Source organism: Carassius auratus, chromosome 28 (assembly GCF_003368295.1).
Source record: "Carassius auratus strain Wakin chromosome 28, ASM336829v1, whole genome shotgun sequence".
NCBI classification, from domain to species: domain Eukaryota; kingdom Metazoa; phylum Chordata; class Actinopteri; order Cypriniformes; family Cyprinidae; genus Carassius; species Carassius auratus.
Window position 1 is genome coordinate 4554878 of NC_039270.1, and position 7178 is coordinate 4562055.

Consider the following 7178-nt stretch of genomic DNA (forward strand, 5'->3'; position numbering starts at 1 on the left):
TAAAGAAAAAAAATTAATATTAAACTAAATGTGGCGGTGGTTGGGACAGATTTCTGGGGGCGAAAAGAGGAACGAGGCAGGGGATGAGGATATTACGGAGAGCCCCGCACGTCACCTTTAGGAGAAAAAAAAATCAATCCGTGACAACGGTTTTGCAATCCGTCCCCTCAGTTTATAAACCGTACTCACAAATTCATAAACTCTTCCCTCGGTTTAACAAATTGTACCCACGGATTAACAAACCGTGCCCACGAATTCCCAATCCGTGCGCTCAGATTTTGTAAACCGTACCCTCGGTTTTTTCAATCTGTACCCACAAATTCATAATCCGTGCGCACACTTTCACAATCCGTTCCCTCGGATTTGTATTTGTAAACTGACACGCATTTGTAGCTCCGCCCCCACCGGCAGATTCATTTCTGTTTATTAAACATTATTTTTCATAGTATCCAATGAGTCCACGATCAGCATTCACAAATAGTCTTCTTTTTAGCGTTTATTTTAATAGTGATTATTATATTAATCACCAATAGGATAAGACAAAGCCGCCTGTGTTTTATGACCCCAAAAAAAAAAACGCGAAAAAGAAAATAAGGGTAAAAAGCAATACAAAACAAATAATATGCCGGTTATGTTTTCATTCCTTTTCTCTCTAACTGAATGCAATGTTATTTTCGGCCTCATTATTTATTAAAAACATTAACAGTGAAACATGCATCTAACTCCGGCAGGTGGGGTGGATGGAGCTTAGTATAATAAAATCAGAAAAATAAGTCTTCATGCATGTTAAGAAAGAATTGTAGACAAGCATTTACAAAACTGTCAAAGTTTATTTAAAAATAAAGCAATTCATGAATTATTTTCTTGTAATCATTTATTTAGCCTACAAATTAAAATGATAAAATAACTTTATTTTTATTTTTATCATTATTATATATTATTATACAGGTTATGCATAAGAATCTTTTATCCAAAACAATTTACAACAGGAACAGGAAAAAAACAGGAAAAATTTACTCCAGAGTTAGTCACAATGCCAGGTTTATTGTACAATAATAATCAGTTGCTATTATAAGATTATTCCTTTATTATTATTAAACCTATTCCACATAATAATAGTCAATAAAACTTTGTTAACAGGAGCTTGCTGCATGAATCCGTGAGTACGGTTTACAGATCCGTGGGAACGTATTGCGAACGTGTGCACACGGATTATGAATTTGTGGGTACGGATTCAAAAACCGAGGGTACGGTTTACAAAAACTGAGCGCACGGATTGGAAATTCGTGGGCACAATTTGTTAAACCAAGGTAACAGTTTATGAATTCGTGAGTACAGTTTTTAAACTGATGTTTTTCATGCCAACAATGTTAATAAAATGATCAAATGCATTTAGTGGCACTCATAATTTGTTATTTTTACCGAAGAAAAAAAATGGCTAGTGGAAATTCTGATTGGCTGGTAACTTTAGAAAGTTACCAGCCACATTGGCTGGTGATCAAAAAAGTTAATTTAGAACCCTGGTTGTGACGTCATTGGCAGGTGACACGTTGACACTATAGACATGGTCCGGGTAACTAGTTAAAACTGTTTATTTCTCTGGATGTAAAAATTCTCAGAAACATTTAACACTATTCTAGTGGTTTTTGGATATTTCATTAAAAAAAAACTTACATATTGACAAAACATTGATGTGCATGTTCTACTGATCCTATATTGAGTTACTGTTATATTTTCTCTGTTGTGCTGGTTAAATTCTCTAAATGTGAAAAAAACAAGAATTGTCTTTTAGAGGATTGTAAACCAGGGAAGTGAAATAATGGGGAGGAAGCAGATGACTATATCATAGACAAGTTTTGGGGAAAGCCCAGAGCATATTGTTAGTTTCATCATCTCCCTTCTGGCATTCGTTATAGAACCCCTATTAGAAAGACAAATCAGTTAGATATTCATTTATCCTCTTAACTTTGAAGTTTTAATATATAAGGTAAGATCTTATTAGGAATTAAATGGATTGTTTTATTTGTATGTATATTGTTTTTATTGTTTATTTTAAATATTTATAGCTGCAGTCGGTAACTTGACGCTCTAGCGGTTAATAAACAGAACTGCTTGCGTCTTGCGGAAGAACATCGTAGCTGGAACTACTTCTCTCTGTTTATGTCTGAAGAATCACAAAGGTACTGGGTTACTCTGCCGTGGTACCCCTGAAGCAATCTAAAATAGTCTGAATATAAACACTTATTATAGGTGCAACCTAGTGATTCAGGACAAGCCAAAAACATGGTTTGGAAAATGATTCATGGTGTACTCGCTTATTATATAAATTTTTCTACATTTTGAACACAAAGTTACGGACCGCAGCTCTGATTGGTTGTTTCTTAATGGGAGCGATGTATTTCTGCAAATGGCAATAGGACCACTGGGAGGAGCCAGAGGAGCTTGATTTTTTTTTTTCACAGATTATCTGTCTCATATTCTACGGTCAAGATCTGATGACAGGTTTAACAAATATGTAAAAAAATATATTTTTACAAAAGTTACCTACTGCAGCTTTAATTGCTGCAAACCAATTGCCTTTGGGAAATGAATAAAGATGAACTGGACTGAACTTGCTAAGTATCTTTTGCATGTAAATGACTTTAAGACAAATGTAAAGGGGGTTATCGGATGCCCATTTTCCACAAGTTGATGTGAATCTTTAGGGTCTTAATAAAAAGTCTATAACATACTTTGGTTAAAATTTCTTAATTGTAGTGTTAAAACAAAAAATGTTGCCCTATCAAAAACCGCTCTGTTCACAGCGAGTCATTTTGGGGCATGTTTACATTTAAACATTTAGCAGACGTTTTTATCCAAAGCGACTTAAAATTAGAACAATAGAACAACAACAGTATACAAGTGCCGTGACAAGTCTCAGTCTAGCACAGAACACGTAGCCAGGGTTTTTTTTTTCTTTTCTTTTTTTTCTTCGAGAATATGATAGACAAGAAAAGGTAAGTGCTAGTATTAATTGGTTAAGTGTTGGCGAAAAATATCAGTCTTTAGAAGTATTTTGAAAATAAGTAAAGACTCAGCTGTTCAAATTGAGATTGAGAGGTCATTCCACCAGCTGGGTGGGCACACTGAGTGATTTAGTCTGTGAGTATTTTGAACCTCTTTGTGATGGCACCCCAAGTCGTCACTCACTTGCAGACTGCAAACTTCTGGAGGGCACATAAGATTGAACTAGTGAGTTTAGGTATGTTGGTCCCATGCCAGTGGTCGTCTTGTAGGTAAGCATCAGTACCTTGAGTTTGATACGAGTGGCTACTGGTAGCCAGTGTAACCTGATGAGTAGAGGCTCATTGAAGACAATCCCTTGCTGCTGCAATCTGGATCGATGCAGTGGCTTGATAGTACATGCAAGAAATCCAGGAGAGCATTACAAGAGTCCACTCTGGAGAGAACAAGAGCTTAGAAAAGAAGTTGGGTGGCTTACTCTGACAGGAAGGGTCTAATCTTCTTAATGTTTTAGAAGGCAAATCTGCAGGACCGTGTCATTGTAGCAACATGGTCTGTGAAGCTTGGAAGGAGTTATGATTGACAAACCCAGCTTTATAGAGTAGTTGTTAAGAAACAATGGTTTAGCTGGAACCAACTACCGTCGGGTCATCTGGTTGGAATGAGAAGTAGACTTGCATATCATCAGTGTAACAGTGATAGGCAAAGACATACTTCGGAATGACAGATCCTATTGATGTCATGTAGATGGAGAAGAGAAGTAGTCCAATTACTGAGCCTTGAGGAACCCCAGTAGCAAGTTGTTGTGACTTAGAAACTCCCCCCCCCCCCCCTCCAAGACACCCTGAAGTATCTATCTGAGTGGTAGCACTTAAACCACAGGAGTGCGGTTCCAGAGATGTACACCTTTATGAGGGTGGACTGTAGAATCTGGTGATTTAACAGTGTCAAAAGCAGCAGACAGATCCAGCAAGATGAGTACTGAGGATTTTAAAGCTGCCCTTGCCAGTTGCAGGGCTTCAGTAACCGAGGGCAGGGCAGTCTAAGTTGTGTGGCCACTTTTGAAGCCAGATTGGTTGCTGTCCAGGAGGAAACATTGAGAGCAGCTTGCTCAAGAGTCTTTGCAATGAAAGGAAAGAAGAAGGTCTGTAGTTTTCAAGAAGTGCTGGATTAAGCGATACGTTTCTTAAGCAGTGGGCTTAACTGAGCCTGCTTAAATGCTGAGGGAAATGTTCCAGAGTGAAGAGAGGTGTTGATAATGTGGGTAAGTGAAGGTATGACTGGAGAAGAAATCGCTTGGAAGAGGTGAGTGGAGATCAGATCAAGTGGACAAGTAGTAGGATGATTGGACAGGATAAGTTTGGAAATGTCCGTCTCTGAGAGTGGAGAGAAGGTTGTTGTAGAGTTATCCTCAGTCTGCAGTGTGGAGAACTGGTCACGGATGGTTCTTGTCTTATTTGTGAAGAAAACTTCAAAGTCGTCAGCTGTAAGAGTAGGGTTGGGTACCGAAACGGCACCAGTACCTAGGGAACTGGTATGCACTGAACCGAATAAGAATGCAGATTTCAGTGCCTCTTAAATGCCTGAGCAATTGTTTGAAATATTTGTCCTGGTTCTCTGAAATGTACACAAGAAGCATGGGCGTTGCTAGGCTTTTTTGAGGAGCTATATTATTAAGCTCCATAAACTGTACACAAATTCACGTTCGCCTCAGAGCAGGCCCCTTAAATTTCATTTGAAAATGGCAGCAGACTTGTCTCCTCGTCTTTCAGTTTCTCTTCAGCCCTTAACACACATGAAAGCATACTTTAATTACACTTATTTAAATAGAATTAATTTAATTATATGTACTTTATACATACACTACTGTGCAAAAGTTTTAGTTTGTTGTTAGACTGCTTGTGCATTCAACTATCTCACTAGATTATTGTTAAAATGAATGGCAGAATGAATGTTTTCAAATGTAAACTGATATTTCCTACTGACATGCTAAAGTAAAAGATATAAATACCTGGCTCAAAACCCTTTTTTGGGGTGAAAATGCTAATGTGCCTAAGACTGTAAAGAATGACCATACAGTCATTCACTAATTAAAACTATTAATTCATGTCCTCTGCATCCCAAAGTTAAGGCCACGCCTCCAAAGTGCATGAGGAGCTCCGCCTTCGCTCAATATCCTACTTCTGCCACCAGGTGTTCCAGGTTACTGCTCCTGTTGCATTGAAATGGTACGAGAGGAGCGCTGGCATCGTTTCAGGATAGTTGGAGCCAGAATTGCTAATTTTTGTTTTTATGCCTTATATCTCAATGGAGGGGATGGTAGAAATGTTTCACCCCTGGCAGAGCCGATTAAGTACCTCAAGCTTTAGCCGAGTTGCTGGATTACAGTTTTAAATGCAGTTGTCTGTGTGGCTCATATAGGCCAATTTCATTACTCAACTGCGATTACAAGGTGTTTGCCAAAAGATTGCCTTAAGATTGGAAAAAATAATTTCAAAATTAGTACATATGGATCAAACAGGATTTATTCAAAATCGATGCCTTTTTGACAATGTTCACAGGCTTCTAAATGTAATTTTCTCTGCCTTTCAAGTGGATTATCTGCGGTTATTGCGGTTTCTTTAGACGCCTAAAAGGCCTTTGACCGAGTTGAGTGGCTATATCTGCTTTCAGTCCTCCAAAAGATGAATTGTTGGTCCTAAATGGTTAAGATGCTTTATAACCACCCAACTGCATTCATTCAGACGTATAGTGAATAGTTCAATAGTGAAACCTCAACTCTGTTTTCCTTGGACGGGGGCACGAGACAGGGTTGTCCACTGTCTCCCCTTTCATTCGCACTAGCAATAGAGCCTTTAGTCGAGTGTCTCAATGCCCCTTAATATAGCTGCTACTCGATTACCTCTTAGAAATTTTCCCGTCACCTGTAATATGGATAGATTCACATATCTAGGACTACAAACATAAAGAGATCTATCTCGGTTATATAACTTAAACTATGCCCCTTTGCCTTAAAAGATTAAAGGGGGATATAGATAGGTGGAAATCTCTTCCTATTTCATTAATTGGTGGGGTAAATTCTATCAAGATGACAATACTACCAAAGTTCTTATATTTGTTTCGGGCACTCCCCCCTGTTTTGCCAAAGTATTTTTTAGGGAGCTTAATAGAATTATTTCGAGGTTCTTATGGAAAGGAAAAGTACCATGGGTCAAGCAAAGTGTACTATTTATGACATTCTGGAATGGTGGACTAAAGTTGCCCAATTTTTATTTGTATTATTGTGCAGCTCAGCTGCGCTCAATTTGGATTTGGCGATCAAAATGCGCCCCTCTTCCGACTTGGCAACAATTAGAGGAAGCAAAGTACAGGGTATAGCACTTGCTGCAACACCTTTTGTTCCTCTGAATTGCTTAAAGAAATTAAATTCTAACCCTTTGATCGTTTGGTACTTGTAAATTTTGTATAGACCTAAGAAAAACCTTTGTTCAGATCCACTGCATTTTATTATAATTTTTTTTTACCCCCAGCTCTTAAAGATGGCATAACCAAACAATGGTTTGACTGTGGTATTCAAGCTTTCGAAAAACTTTATGAGGGGGATACACTCATGTCTTTCGAACAGCTAAAACATACATTTTCCCTCCCCTCAAAATGTTTCTTCAAATATCATCAAGTTAGACACTATATTCAGATTCAGCAAGGTGGTTGTTTATCCAACCTCTCCCTCTCCCCCCTGGAGGACATCTTATCTGACACTACACTTCTGTGGGCCAAGCCACTTCAACACTGCACACCATGGCCATTCTGCAAGTGTTCCAGGCAAAGCTTCTACATTCCCTGGATGAGTCTAGCCCTAATGAACCTGCTTTTCATGACCTCCGCAGCGGCACGGACTTGGCCCTGCGTAACACGAAAGCCACAGCCCAGGCCCTCGGATGATCTATGGCCAACCTGGTTGTGCTGGAGTGCCACCTCTGGCTCAACCTGATGGAAATTAAGGAGAGCGACAAAGTGGCCTTTTTCAATGCCCCAGTCTCTCCATCCAGTCTTTTCGGGCCGGCCGTAGAAGAATTCACAAAGCATTTCACTGTAGCACAGAAGTCGTCCCAGGCCATGTGACACTTCCTACCCAAACGCTCTAGCTTGGCCTCGAGTTGCCCCAGGACTGTGCC